The sequence below is a fragment of the Sorex fumeus genome, unplaced genomic scaffold (genome assembly GCF_029834395.1).
Source record: "Sorex fumeus unplaced genomic scaffold, SorFum_2.1 ptg000063l, whole genome shotgun sequence".
Classification (NCBI taxonomy): domain Eukaryota; kingdom Metazoa; phylum Chordata; class Mammalia; order Eulipotyphla; family Soricidae; genus Sorex; species Sorex fumeus.
Genome location: NW_026606120.1, coordinates 24,415,271 through 24,431,916, shown reverse-complemented (window position 1 = coordinate 24,431,916; position 16,646 = coordinate 24,415,271). Strand labels below are relative to the sequence as shown.

The window sequence follows — 16,646 nt, the reverse complement described above, 5'->3', positions numbered from 1 at the left end:
TTATTAGCATTTTTATTGAATCACCTTGAGATATAGTTACAAAGCTTTCATAATTGAGTTTCAGTCATAAATTTTTCACCACAGATGTCCCCAGTATCCACCCCCACACGACACCAACCTGTCTCTATGGCAGACAATTTTATTCTTACTCTCTCTGTACTTTTGGGCGTTATGGTTTAGATATAGATACTGAGAAGTCATCATGTTTGGTCCTTTATCTACATTCAGAAAACATCTCCCAGTCTGAGCTATCCCTCCAACCATCATTGACTTAGTAATCACTTCTCTATCCTGACTGTCTTCTCCCCCAGCTTGTAAGGCAGGATTCCAACCTTGGAACAATCTTCCTGGCCCTTGACTCTACTGTCTTTGGGTGTTAGTCTTATTTTATGTTATTTTATATTCCACAAACAAGTGCAGTCATTCTATGTCTGTCTTTCTCTTTCTGACTCATTTCATTCAGCATGATACTGTCCATGTGCATTCACTTATAAGGATATTTCATGACATTATCTTTCCTAACAGCTATATGTTATTCCATTGTGTAGATATACCAAAATTTATTTAACCATTCATCTGTTCTTGGGCACATGTGTTATTTCCAGACTCTGGTTATTGTGAGCAGCGTTGCAATGAACATACAGGTGCAAATGTCATTTCTACTGTGCACTTTTGCACCCCGGCATATATTCCCAGAACTGGTATTGCTGGCTCATATGGAAGCTCAGTTTCTAATTTTTTGAGGTATGCCCATATTGTTTTCCAAAAAGGCTGGACCAGTCAGCGTTTCTACCCACAATGAAAGAGAGTTCATTTATCCCCACATCCTCAGCAGCACTGCTTGTTCTTGTTCTTTTTGATGTGTGTCAGTCACTCTGGTGTAAGATATCTTATGTTGTTTTGATTTGCATCTCCCTGATGATTAGTGATGAAGAGCAGTTTTTCATGTGTCTTTTGGCCATTTGTATTTCCTTTTTAAGGAAGTTTCTGTTTATTTCCTCTCCCCATTTTGGTGCTGTTGGAGGATTTTTTTGGCACAGATCTACTAATGTCTTGTATATCCTATGTATTAACAACTTACTGACAGGTATTGGATAAATAATTTTTTCCAATCAGTGGACTCTCTCTGTATTTTGGTAACTGTTTTTTTTTTTCAGTGTGGCAGCTTCTTAGTTTAATGTAGTCCAATTTGTTTATGTTTTCTTCCACTTGCTTGGCCAGTGGTGTTTAATCCTTAAAGATGCCTTTAGCTTCAATTATAGTGGAGGACTCTGCCTACATTTTCCTCCATGTGCCTTATGGATTCAGGCCTGATACTTAGGTCTTTAATCCATTTTGATCTAACTTTTGTGCTTGGGGTTAGACTGTTAGGACGCGGATCCTGATCTCCCTTTAACAACAAAAAGACTCCAGAGACTGCAAACAGCAAGCAAGGTTTATTGTAAGACTGGCTAGCCAGGGTCAAGCCGCCTACACAGACATGCAGGTCAGATAGGTGAGGCAAGACCCTGAACTTCTTCAAAGGGGATCTTATATAGGCCTTCACTGGCCATTACAGCAAAGCCCGTGCATTTCATAGCCAATAGATTTGTAACAACATATACTTTCTTAACCAATCCATTTAAAAGTACATCACTCCTTAGCCTATAGATTCAAAGATCAGCATTTACGTACATAGGCATTGTGGCTAGTGGGCTAGTGGGTAACTCCGACATTTGGTTATCACCAGGCTCGATTTGATTTGGTGGAAGAGGATAAGGGAAAAGTTCCTAACAGAGGTAACAGATAAGGAAGGGCCAACAAATGGTTTCTTAATTTACATCCCAGCAGGGAAGAGTCAACAAATGGTTTTAGAATTTACATCCCAATAAGGAAGGGCTTCACAGCTAAGGCTCTACTAGGGAGGGGGAAGAAAATGGAGAGTTACTAAGTAGTACAGTTTTAACTCTGGAATCTCCCTCGGGGTCCCAAGGGACCTTGCAAGACAGAGATCTGAGCTCAATTTTTTTTCAGATAACTCTCCAGTTTTCCCAGCACCACTTGCTGAGGAGGCTTTCCTTGCTTCACTTCACGTTTCTTGCTCCTTTGACAAAGGTTTAGTGATCATATACTTGAGTGGCTGTGTCAGAATATTCAGCTCTGTTCCATTGGTCTGCAGGTCTGTTTCTAGTCCAATACCATGCTGTTTTAATTACTACTGCTTTGTAGTACAGTTTGAAGTTGGGGAAGATGATGCAATCTACTCTTTCCCAAGAATTGCTTTAGCTATTTGTGGGACATTATTTTTCTATATGAATTTTATGAATGTTTTGTCAATTTTTTTAAAGAATGTCATGGGTACCCTTATAGGGACCACATTGAATCTGTATAATGCCTTGGGGAGTAGTGTCATTCTGGTAAGGTTAATCCTCCCGATCTATGAGCAAGGGATAGGTTTCCAGGAAATAAGATATTTTTTACATAAAATATTTCCTCCATCTAAGCAAGGAGCTGCATTAAACCTCATAAAAGATAGTTTTATTTGGTTTAAGGGGCCAAAAGATAGCACAGCATGAAAGAAACTTGTCTTACACCAGCTAACCTGAGTTTGACTCCAAGCAGTGCAAATGTTTGCATGGTATGACAAGGAGCCATCTCTGAGCTCAGAGTCCGGAGTAAGCTCTGAGCACCACTGGGTAAAACCGGAAAAGAAAAGATAAGCTAACAGGGGCTAGTGTGATAGGACAGTATGTAGGCTGCTTGCCTTGCACTCTGTGAATCTGTATTCTGATCCCTGGCATTACATATGTTCCCCTGAGTGATACATGAGTATAGAGAAAGGAGTAAGTCCTGAGCATCGCCAGGAGAAATTCCTGAGCACCACCAAGTTTGGTCTAACCACCACCCCCGAAAAAAAAAAATAAAAGAAGAAAGCAAACAAAGTATGCTGATATCCATAAGTATGAGATGAATAAGATTTACCTAACTCATCACTTATTTATGTCATATCTGTATCCAAAACCAAGCGAGTTATTACTCAACACTTGATCAACAAATCCTTCTAAGATGCTCAGTTAGAGAAAAGAATCAGGCTACAACCTTGCTTCCTTGAGCATGTGGAAGCTGAGTGCTCAGAAAGCTTGCTATTATCTCTCACTGATTACTTTAGAAGGAGAGAGTAAAGAAGAGGAAGTTTCCCTTCCAAGGAGGAAAGCAGAGGGACAAAAGAGTGATAGTACACTCTTCAGAGGGATTTGCATATCATGGCAGATCACTAACATCTGTCTTATTTTTCCTGTTTCGTGATTCTTCAGAAACATTAGTAGAAAATTTGAGCAATTGCAAAACTTAGTTATGCAAATGCAGATAGCACAGTGATAGGGCTGTTTGCCTTGAATGCAGTCAGCCAGGCTGAGTCAGGTTCAATTCCTCCACCCTTCTCGGAGAACCTGGCAAGCTACCAAGAGTATCTTGCCCACACGGAAAAGCCTGGGAAGTTACCTGTGACATATTCAATATGCCTAAACACAGTAACAACAAGTCTCAAAAAATGGAGATGTTACTAGGCCCGCTCGAGCAAATCGATGAACAACGGGAGGACAGTGTTTCAGTATTTCAGGTACTGATTTAAAATGCATCAAAATAAGCAACATTAAAAGAAGTTATGTTTATGGAAAGTGAATGTTAATGTATTATTGCCAGAGGTTTTATCATTTAGTAATATGAATACCACATGAATAATTAACTGAGAACCAAGCTTTAATTTTCTTATGTTTAACTTAAGTTTCTACCTTATGTAAGAAAAACTGAAAAAAGAGACATTTTAGGCCAGTGAGATAGTACAGTGGTGGTGTGCTTCCCCCTATGTAGTTCAGTCATCAATAGTACATGGTTCCCTGAGCCCTGCCAAGATTAAGCCTTGAGCACCCACAGGTGTGACCCAAAAGATAAAAACACAATATAAATGAGACAGTTAGGTCATTACTATTGAAATTAAGAGTAAAATAGGGCACTCTGAATTTGGCCTTCAGGGCTGGAGTGATAGCACAGCGGGAGGGCGTTTGCCTTGCTCGCAGCCAACATGGCCGACCCGAGTTCGATTCCTCCGCCCCTCTCGGAGAGCCCGGCAAGCTATCAAGAGATCTCGCCCGCACGGCAGAGCCTGGCAAGCTACCCGTGATGTATTCGGTATGCCAAACACAGTAACAACAAAGTATCCAATGGAGACGTTACTGGGCCCGCTCGACCAAATCGACGAACAACGGGAGGACAGTGACAATGACAGGATGTGTACACAAAAAGATCAAAATCCAGTAAATTACAACAACCCTGGCACAGACACAATCTAGAAGACATAGGCTCAATAAACACTTGTGCTTTGGTTTACTGTTTCTTAGGATGGAAAAGCTTATATCTGAAAAAAAAAAGCCATTCTATACTGGGGTCCTTTTCACACAAGTGAGTGCTGTTCTGATCAGTGGAAATTTTAAGTGGTCACAGGTCATATTTTAGTCCTGGTTTGTCTTGGGTTTTCTTACAAGCCCACCTGCAGGTTCCTATTCCTGCCTCGAACAGCCTGGTGAGAGCCTGATTCTGGGTCTTTCCCCAACTCAGACTGGCTCTATTGAATAGAAATATTAATTATCAGGTGAGCCCAAATAAATACACATTAGATTTAAATTGAACTGAACAACAAGTAAAAGGTTTAGGTTTCACACTTGGAAGGGTTTTTTTTTTCCTTTTCTCTTAATGAAATTCTGTTTTAGTTTAAAATGCCGTTTCCCCCTTCTTTAGGAAGTTTGCAGATCACATATAAACTAGACAGACACCAGGAACCTGATATTTTTAATCTTGGCTCTTAAAACTATGGCTGATGGGAAACTTCATCGGGTGACAATTAGCAGAGAAGCAGCCGCAGTCTTTGTAGAGGTAAGACAGTAAACACAACAGCATCAATAGTAATTTAGAATGTGACTTTCAGAGAAGTGGTCCATTTGATAATAAATGCTAAGAAAAGAGCTATGCTTTTGGCAGACTTCCATAGTTCTTTCAAGGACAATAAACAGCATGTTTTATTGTTTGATATTAGTTGTTATTTAGCCTATTAAATGTAATTAATATGTGACCACTTAAAATACTCAGCTGTCCTTTTCTTTGGTATGGAAATGTTGTCCAGCTTATCACAGTGACTATTGGTCCCATTCCTAAGGGAACATTTTCCACTGGATGACAAAAGAATCAGTGCTACCAGTATTTTAATTCAACAGAGAAAGTAAGACCCGGCTGAGAGTGAGAATATATTTTTAAAATGACTATTTAAATTATGCATTTGAAAAGTGTTTTGAAGAATAATCTATATATTCAATCACTATATTTGTTTTCTGTACATGTTACAATACAGATTATTTTGGGCCATTGAGAACAAAACATGAAGTATCATAGTAAAGGTGATAAATAGCCACAAAAGATTCCCCCATAACACTTAAATCTCAATAAAATAAATGGTCTGCATATGATCAAAATAGATAAGCAGTGTCTTTCAAAGCTTATTTCAATTTAATTCTTGGTAACAAGGTAAAATTTAAATGTATAATGTATCTAGACTAGAGAGATAGTACAGTGGATACTATCTCCTTTTTGAAATTTCCTTTTGAAAATAATAAAAATTTTAAGATTTGAAAAATTTTAAGATTTCATTACATTTCTTTGTTGATTATATATCTATGGTAGGTACTTAACCGGGGGAAAAAAATTAAGGGACAGGGTGGAGTAGAATTTGATATATTATGAAAATTTTCTATAAAACAGCTTTCTCCCTTGATCTTTCTAATATCATTAACATATGTTTTGATTTTTTAAATGATTTTTGTCTCATTTTTATTATCAAAATTGATCACCATTTTGAATGGACAATGCTGGTGGACGTCTAATAGGTTAACCAGAATACAAGGACACATGTCATCCTGTCCTCAGGGACCGAATTCAATGCAGTCAAATTCCTGACACTGGGGACAATTTTTGGTAAGTGTCAGAATGCTGTCACTTCGTGATGAGGATCTGAAGTGTTAGGATAAAGACCCAGAAGGTGTTTGCCATGTTGAAAGGAATTCCTTCTCATATTTATGATATCCCAGGGAGTGAAAAATTCTCAGAAGCTGTGACCTTGTCTCGGGGACAAGTAATCAAGAATAAGTGCTTCTGACCTTTCCACACACAGCCTTTGCTTAATAATCAAGCAGAATGAAGGTTGGTTGTTTTTGTCTAGCAATTAGGAAACACTAAACTTCTTGGTTTCTACTCTATAAATCAAGCTCACACTGATAAAAATCAGGCATCAATAAATGACTTATTGATAAAGCTAGATTTTTACACTTTAGAAAGGATGATTTTTTACTTTAGCCAAGAAGTATGCTTTGGGTCCTGTTTTGCCTGGGAAGGGGGTGAAGAGGAGAGGTGCCTTTATTGTCCCAGGTAGTGCTGTACCATGGCTCTGGTCCCTTCCCCTGTTTTTAATAAGAATTTTTTTCATTGACTACTGCAAGTTTTGCATCCTACGCTTAACTCATATTCATTCATGTATTTCCCCATATATTAAAACAATTTTTGCAGGGCAAAGCCTGGCAAGCTACCTGTGACATATTAAATATGCCAAAATCAGTAACAACAAGTCTCACAATGGAGACGTTACTGGTGCTCGCTCAAGCAAATTGATGAACAACGGGAGGACAGTGCTACAGTAGCAAATTACAGATGTGATATTCTACAAAATACCTTCATGACCACTATTCACTCTCTTCAGATTCATGATAATCTCTTATTTGAAGATGATTTTTTCCCTTTGGTTTTTGGACCCACCCAGTTGTGCTCAGACTAACTCCTCACTCTGGCCTCAAGGATTTCTCCTGGGAGGTGTCAAAGGACAATAGGTGGCCCAGCAATGAGACCCAAGCTGCCTGCATGCGAGGAAAATGCCCCACCCACTGTACTGTCTCTTCACCTCTGGATATAAAACTCATTATACATTTAAATTTTACCTTTTCATCAAGAATTAGTTTAAAATAAGCTTTGAAAGGCATAGTTTATCTTTCTGGATCATATATAAGATATTAATTTTATTGAGATTTAAGTGTTATGGGGGAAAACCCTTTTGTGGCTGTTTATTACTTCTGCTATACTTCATATTTTGTGATCAATAGTTCAAAAGAGTCTGTATTATCTTTTAAGTCAATGATATACTGTTTCTTTAGGTCATTTATTTTACCCCAATTTTAAAACGATTATTTAGGCACTATGACTTATACTGTTATGAATAATATCTCTGTATACTGTTAAGAGTAATGTTACTATACCTTGTTGCTACTCCTGTTCTGGACATCCCAGTTGTATACATGTGCATTAGTTAAAACTTGAGATTAGGAAAAGCCCATGAATGGATAATAAAAATACACAGTAACTGTAAATTCTATCATGACTTTTTGTCAGACAATGGACAAATATTATGATTTCTTATTTTATGGACAAAGGAAATATTACAAATTCTAGTTCTTTGCCAGGGCTCTTGTGAAGGTGACAAGGCACAAGTGGTGATGCAGCTTAAGTGAAATCTCTAGTTGCAACTGTTGAAGATCCAGATTAAACTAAATCAGGAGTGTACTTTACCTCTTGATTGAGCTAGTTTAGGTATTTAGTCCCAGTTTAAACAGATTAAACTAGTTTGGGAGATTCGTGACTTCTTGACTTGCTCTAGTGGGGGTTCTGTATTATAAAGGTGCCTTAAAGGTGGATAAAGACTTTCTTGATTCTTTGACCGAAAGGCAGCTAACATTTAGGCTCCTGTTTGAGGTCACTGTTCTAGTTCCATTCCTCTTTTGTGGATACACTGATGGATCAGTTTGCTCAGGAATGAAGATGGGAGCAACTATTTCCCATTTGGAATAGGAGACACTTGCAGCTACAGAAGTGCAGTTGTAGAATTGAGCATCTGAGTCCCAATATATGACTTTGACTAAATTTCTTGGTCATCTGTATTCCCTATTTTTTATGATGTAGTTGAATTTTGTACTTCTATCTAAAACACTTACACAGTATAAGAAATGACAAAGAACTGGAAAACCACTGAAAGAAATAAACTGATCGCCTAGCATTCAGTAATGATAACAACAGCAATGCATATAGATATAATAAAATTCCTAAAAGGACAAAGATAAAAATCAAAGACCACATTTACCTTAGAGAATAGTGGAATGGACCTTCCTCCCTAAAGACTGTGCTCAACAAAATGACGTTGCTGAACATATTATAAGAAGTAAATTTACTATAACTGTTTAAATGGAGCTTTTAACATCCAAGTGGAGGAAATTTTATCCAAGTAGATGAGAACATTTTTATGAGAAGAGTTCCTTTTTTAAAATTTATCATTGAGCTCTTTGGGTGCCCTAATGCTAGTTATATTTGAGAAGACTTAGTAATAGATTATTTCCAGTAATCCATGAGACCACCCAGAGCCTCACTTAGAAAATATGCAGTCTCTGAGTGGAATTTTGGTTTTGTCTACCCCCGGGAGCTGATTTCTTTCTCAATGCCAGAAGAAATGTCTAGATGTACTTTCCCCCAAGTCATTACGACAGGCATGTTCAATGAACAAAATAAATAAAGACACAATTTCCTATCATCAGTGACTCCACTGTCTGTGAGGAGAAAGGAGGCATGTTCAGAAGTTTCCATGATTCAAGATAGAAAATTGCTATTACTAAGTGTAAAATTAAAAAAATTATTTCAAGACAATAAAGAAGTATGTGGTTAACTATGAAAAGTGATTTAACCACATTTTTGAAGGAGATCATTTTAATTAAAAAGTAAAATGATAAAGTTCCTAATATACATTTGAATTTTCCTACAAGTTTAAATATAGAAGTTATTAGCACAGAATTTAAAATATTAATGACATGGTTCAAGAGTAATATGTTAAGAACTATCTTTCTCAGCTAGAAGTTAAAGTTGAAATTCAAGTAAAATTTATAGCCTTTAGCAATTAACTCTAATAAAATTATACATATTCATTTCACCTGTGTCTAGGGGCATGCATCTTGATCAAAAGCTCATAAAATATTTCATGTTTTAGATGAATTTATGTTAGGGTGGTTTTTAATCTAATTTTGTTGCTACTTTTATATAAGTAACTACAAGAAGCCTATAGCTCTTTTGTTCACAATTAGAGTGCATAAAGAAAACTTCCTTTTATTAAATTATAGTAAAATACACCATCAGTCTTGGTAAAAAAAATGCATCAATTTCTCAAAGCAAATTATTGCAAATTTTTTCATGTTCACGGTCTGATCACAGTCCTCCGTTGTTCATCGATTTGCTCGAGGGGGCCCAGAAACGTCTCCATCATGAGACTTCTTACTGTGTTTGGCATATCGAGTACATCACGGGTAGCGTGCACTTTTTTCTTGTAAGCTGTTTTCATCCATTAAGCTATCCATTTGCTAAAAATAACCATTTTATCTTTTGTCCTTATATGACCAATTTACTATTGTTATGTACTATGACTTTCCTTTGGAAAAAGATAATTCAGCATTATTGTCAAATCAATGTACTCTCTTTTTCCCTATTTTTAATCAGTTTTATTAGTGATGATTAATTAGGTTCTTTCTCAAGGTTCTATATAATAACAGCTTAATCCTAATTTAAATACAAATCATGGGCCCAGACCCAACCTCAGGGCCTTGCAAGACCCCAGCCCCAGCAGAGGCAAATGCGGAGCACTGCCAAAAGATGGCACCCAGAAACGTCAGGAGCACCTCAGAGGGTATTAGATGACAGCAGCAGGGACATAAGCGGCCCCTCCCACCCACAGTTATGGCAGCATGCTTTGTGTAGCCTCCGAGCGGCAGCTTATTTCCCCCTTTCCCAGCACATTGGACTCACAGCTAAATCTCCATTTCCTTATTCTAAAGTGGACATCCTGACTATCCCAAACACATTAGGCTATAGACCACTGGCCTAGTCCAATCAAAGTATACTGAAACAGCCACCTCCATCATCCAAGCTCATCCAGAATCCTTTCTCAAAGCAAGAGAAGAATACTGATAGTGAACAGGAAGGTCCCACCTCCATACCACCACAACAACTTGAAGAAACAATCCCCACCACGGGGAGAGGATGAAGAAGAGTCCAGAGTGCTCAACAGGAATCACCCACAAATAGGATGTCTCCGAAAAAGAATTCAGAGATGAAATGTTGAAGATGTTCAATGAACTCAAAGAAAAGGTGGAACATACATTCAGCAAGTTAAAGGAGGACATGAAATGAATAATGGAATGGACAGCCAATAAAACTCAGGAAGAATTGAGAGCAGAATTAAAAAAGCTGCAAATAGAAATGTCACAAATAAAAGCATCGGTAGATGAAATAAAAAACTCAGTGGGTGCCCTCAACAGTAGAATGACTACAGCTGAAGACAGAATAAGTAAGCTTGAAGATGAGCAGCAGAAAGCTTACAGCCAATAACAAACAATGGGAAAAGACCTCAAAATAGCTTTAGGATGAATCAGAGTCCTAGGGAATGAAATCAAGAGGAACAACACGAGAATCATTGGAGTAGGAGAAGGACAGGGAGGCAACGCCAATCAAAAAGCCACAGTTAAAGATATCATCACCGAGAAGTTCCCAGAGCTGGAGAATGCAGGCATCCAGATCCAAAGAGGCAGAAGTGTGCCAGCTAAAAGAGAGCTAATAAAAAGGCATATCATAGTCAGAATGATGGATGCCATGGGTAGAGACACAATAATGCAAGCAGCAAGGTCAAAGAAGGAAATCACATACAAAGAATCACCCCTTAGATTTACAGAAGTCCTATCAGAGGAAACCCTTCAAGCCCAAAGATAATGGTGGGATGTAGTGAAGAAAATCAATGAAATTAACACCTCACCAAGAATAATTTATCCAGCTAAACTTTCACTCAAACTTGAAGGAACTATACACTATTTCATGGATAAACAACAGTTCAGGAGCTTTATAGATTTAAAACCAAACTTAAAACAAGGACTAAAAGGGCAAGAAAAAAAATCCTACAAGCACAACATCGACAGAAAGATGGCACAAGACCCTGTGCCAATAATATCTCTCAATGCCAATGGTATACATGCACCAATTAAGAGATACAGGTGGCAAAATGGATTCAGAAACTGAATCCAACATTTTTCTGCCTACAAGAAGCACATTGGAACAGTCAGAGCAAACACAGTCTCTACTTCAAAGCATGGAAAACAATCCTGCAAGCAAACAACTCCCTCAGAAAAACCAGGGTGGCTATCCTAATATCTTACAACATTGATTTCAGGTGGAAAAGATTAGAAGGAACAGAGAAGACCATTTTTTAATAATCAATAGATATGTACAGCAGGAAGAAATCACACTCCTAAATATATATGCACCTAATGAGGGACCAGCTAAATACGTAAAACAACTGCTAAAGGATTTTAATAAGGACATTACTAGCAACACAATAGTAGTTGGAGACTTCAACACCATCTTATCACCTCTAGATAGTTGAAGAAGATTAAAACTCAGCAAGGAAACACTGACTTTGGGGGAAGAAATAGAAGAGAGAGGGCTGGTAGATCTATACAGGGCTTTACATCCCAAAGAGAGAGAATACACATTTCTTTCCAGTGCACACGGATCATTCTCCAAAATAGACCACGTGCTGGGTCACAAAACAATACCTCAATAGAATCAGGAATATAGGAATTGTATCAACTATCTTTTTAGATCACGATGCATTGAAGAGAGAAGTTAATCACATACAAATGCAGAGAACCAAATCAAACACCTGGAAATTAAACAACTCAATTTTGAACAACAAGTGGGTCAGGAAGGAAATCAAGTAATAAATCAAAAGATACCTGGAAACAAATGAGAATGAAGACACGACTTACCAGAATTATGGGACAAAACTAAAGCTGTATTAAGGGGAAAATTTACAGTGCTGCAAGAGTTTCTTAGGAAGGAAGATAGAACCCACATAAATAACTTGACTTCATAGCTTAAGATCTTAGGAAAGGACCATCAAAAGTACCCCAAACCCAACCCCATAAAAAAATGGAGTGAGGAAATGAACAGAAACTTTCGCAAAGAAGAAATTCGAATGGCAAAAAGGCACATGAGAAAATGCTCTACATCACTAATCATCAGAGAGATGCAGATCAAAACCTCAATGAGATATCATTTCACACCACAGAGACTGGCCCACATCCACAAGAACAAAAGCAACCGGTGCTGGCGCGGATGTGGCGAGAAAGGGACCCTCCTTCACTGCTGGTGGGAATGCCGGCTGGTCCAACCCTTTTGGAAAACAGTATGGACGACTCTCAAAAAATTAGAATTTGATCTGCCATTTGACCCAGCTATAACACTCCTGGGAATATATCCCAGAGAGGCAAAAAGGTATAGTCGAAGTGACATCTGCAATTGTTTGTTCATTGCAGCACTCTTTACAATAGCCAGAATCTGGAAAAAACCTGAGTGCCCAAGAACAGATGACTGGTTAAAGAAACTTTGGTACATTTACACAATGGAGTACTATGTAGCTGTTAGAAAAGATGAAGTTATGAAATTTACATACAAGTGGTACTACATGGAAAGTATCATGTTAAGCGAAATGAGTCAGAAAGAGCGGGATAGACACAGAAAGATTGCATTCATCTGGGGAACATAAAGCAACAAAAAGGGAGAGTAACACCCAGGAATGGCTGAGATTAGTACCAGGAATTTTGCTCCATGAATGGAAGGCCAGCCACAGGCTCTAGGTGAAAAGGAAGCTCAGATAGAGAAGAGAGTACCAAATGAAGGGTGTTGTGAGGGTCCTCCCAGGGTGGGAGAAGCATGCTAAAAGTAGTCGATAGACCAAACATGATTGCCACTCAAAGCCTCTCTTGCAAAACACAGTACCCAAAAGAAGAGAGAGAGAACAAGGGGGCACACATCCTGCCCCCACAGAGGCAGGATGGGGGGGGGGGATGAGGGTGGGGGGGGGATGCTGGGACCCATGGGGATGGATGACGGGCACTGGTGGAGGGATGGGCACTTGATCATTGTATAACTGAAACCCAAGCACAAAATTTGTAAGCCTATAACTGTACCTCATGGTTTTTCACTAATAAAAAAAGAAAAAAAAAAGTACCCCAAACCAGGAAGAAGGAAAGAATTAATGGATGGATTCACTAGCGAATTCTTCCAAACATTTAAAAAAATTTTTTTTATTGATGAATCACCATGAGGTACAGTTACAGAATTACAAATTTTCGTGCTTGTGTTTCAGTTATACAATGCTTGAGTACGCATCCATCCACCAGTGCCCATTCTTCACCACCGATGATCCCAGTAGCCTTCCCACACACACCCCATGCGATTCCGCCCACCCCACACGGAATCTGTGGCAGAGCATTCCCTTTTGTTCTCTCACTCCTTTCAGTGTTGTGGTTTACAATAGAGGTATTGAGTGGCCATCACGTTTGATCTATAGTCTACTTTCAGCGCACATCTCCCATTCCAAGTGGGTCCTCCAACCACACTTTACCTCGTGTTCCATTCTCTATCTGAGCTGCCTTTACCTCCAGCATGTGAGGCCAACTTCCAAGCCATGGAACAAAGCTCCTGGTACTTATCTCTACTATTCTTGAGTGCTAGTCTTCCATTCTGTTACTTTGTATTCCACAGATGAATGCAATCTATGTCTGTCTCTCTCTTTTTGACTCATTCCACTTAGCATGATACTTTCCATGTTGATCCACTTATAGGCAAAGGTCATGATTTGATCTTTTCTAGCAGCTACATAGTATTCCATTGTGTAGATATACCAAAGTTTCTTTAACTAGTCATCTGTTCTTGGGTACTCGGGTTTTTTCCAGATTCTGACTATTGTAAACAGTGCTGCAATGAACATTCGAGTGTAGATGTCATTTCGACTATACTTTTTTGCCTCTCCAGGATATATTCCCAGGGGTGATATTGCTGGGTCAAATTAGAGCTCAATTTCTAACTTTTTGAGAATCATCCATACTGTTTTCTGAAATGGCTGAACCAGTCAGCATTCCCACCAGCAGTGTATAGGGTCCCTTTCTCCCCACTTCCATGCCAACACTGGAAAGGAATGCAATGAGATGTTTATATAGTTGACACTTAAATAATGCAGAGTTCAGAAGGAATGTTATGCCCTGCATTTGAATACTTGAGTATAATTTTTATTAACACCAAAATGCTGTTCTAGACATGGTATGGGCCATAAACCATGACAATAATATACACAGTCAGTGAAGATATTTTGTATGTTTTATTATATACATGGACTGGAGCGATAGCACAGTGGTAGGGCGTTTACCTTGCACGCAGCCAAGACGGCCGATCTGAGTTTGATTTCTCCACCCTCTCAGAGAGCCCGGCAAGCTACCGAGAGTATCTCGCCTGCATTGCAAAGCCTGGCAAGCTCCCCGTGATGTATTCGATATGCCAAACACAGTAACAAGAAGTCTCACGATGGAGACATTACTGGGCCCACTCGAGCAAATCGATGAACAACGGGATGACCATGATTATATACATATTGTATTCATTTAAAAAGAAGTGAGAAAGAAAATGCTATTAAGAAATTCATCACTTGATAACTTGGTCACTTGATTTCCTGTTAATCATTGATTTGCTTGGGCGGGCGCCAGGAACGTCTCCATTTGTCTCTGTCACGTGCTAGTGTAGCCCAATGGTGTCTGCTCATTCCAGGAACACGAAGAGCCTCAAAGCGATTGTTCAGGATTTTGACGAAGAAGTCTAACCATCTTGTAGATAGGTGGCCACACGGTCTTTTGACATCCCGTGGAATCTAGTCGATAATGCCTCTAGTCCAGCAGTCATCACCAAATTTCATTACGTATCCAGCCCACCTGATTTTCGATGCCTTGGCAAACAAGACAGCATCCCTGATTCTTGATTGTCCACGGAGGTCGGAACATCGGATTTTTTCTTTCATTTGAGTGACACATGATACTCCAAGCATAGCTCTTTTGGTTCCTCTTTGGGAGACGTGCATAGCATTCTCATCCTGTTTTTGTAGGGACCAGGTATCTGAGGTGTATGTTAATGCAGGAAGAACAGTGGAATCAAGAGATGTGCATGGAGCCAGAGGTTCTTCATCATCTTAGCTATTTCTTAAACGCTCTGAAGGCATTCAAAACCACTCTCTTCCTTTGTGCAACTCAGGTGCCAGGTCATTCATCATGTTGAGTTCTCGACCTAGGTACACATAACTGTTGCATTCAGAGATGTTCATTCCCTTGAGAGCGAATGGAACATCAGGAACGAGTCCATTTCTCATAAACATTGTCTTATGAGATTCAGCTGTATTCCAACCTTTCCACATTCACAGTCGAAGTTGACCAGCATTTGTGCTGCTTGGCTAATGTTTGATGTTATTAGAATGATGTCATCATCGAAGCGGAGATGGTGTACTTGCTTACTGTCTATCTTCACTGCCATTCCTTGCCATTCCAGTCATTGCATAATGTTCTTGAGGGTGGCACTGAAGAGTTTCAGTAAAATGGTATCACCCTGCCAAAACCCTCTCTTGACATGGATGATCACTTTCTTGTAGAATGGAGAGATCTTGGTAGTGAATCCATAACACATCTCATGGAGGATCATGATGTATTGAGTGAGTTTGAATGCCCTGTTTAGCTAAGGCTTCGACGACCACTTCAGTCTCAACAAAATCAAAGTCCTTCTTTAAATCAATGAACGTTAGACAGAGCGGCATTTGAACTCCTGAAAGACCTCAATGGGCTTGGTTGTCATGTGAATATGGTCAATCGTGCTGAATCCTTTGTGGAACCCGACTTGCTCGCATAGTTGTCCTTCATCTAGTGTTCTGCCAATCCTATTCAGGATGACTCGAGTGAACAGATTGCAGACCACAGACAACAGGCAGATCAGGCGATAGTTGCCAATGTCATGGATGTCTCCCTTCTTGTATAGTAAAACAGTCCTGCTGCTTTTCCATTGGGATAGAACCTTGCATTCAGACAGGTAGCATGTGAAAAGCCGAGCCAGTGTATCGATGAGTACTGACTGCATGTTCTTCAGGTGTTTGGGTCTGACATTGTCTGGGCCAGGTGCTGTTTGCTTCTTTACCAACAATTGGTGTGTCAGGTTTCAGAAGGGAAAACCTTGGGAACAACATATCCATCCTGTGGAATTTATTATGTGTGCAGATGGATGTGGCTATCAAAGGGATCCGAGAAGAAGTCATAGATGATCTTCTCCATTGCCCTTTTGGAAGATGTGATAGATCCATCAGGACGTCGGAGGGCAGTCATCTTGGTCTAGTAGTTGGCGAAGTACAGTCGGACGTTGTGAATGCTTTTCCTATCTTCTGCCACATGAGGCAGCACTGCTGTTCCTCTCTTTGAGGTTTTCCTTTATCGCTTCTCTACACTGCTTTGCGAGCTCAGACATTCGCTTGCGGTTACCTGAGGCTTGTGTCAAGCCATGGTGGCAAATGAGCTCAAGAGTTTTTGAAGACAGGCATCTTTTACTAGCTATCTCTGTCTGGGTGTTCCTTGAACAATCATGGAGATGCTGAACCAGTCAATCGTTTTCTTTGTCAATGTTGTCAA

At 39.3% G+C, this 16,646-nt stretch overlaps 1 pseudogene; it reads left to right on the top strand.

The window, feature by feature from the left end:
• LOC130035264 (contactin-associated protein-like 3) overlaps positions 1 to 16,646 on the top strand; it is a 199,287-nt pseudogene that overhangs the window by 170,155 nt on the left and 12,486 nt on the right.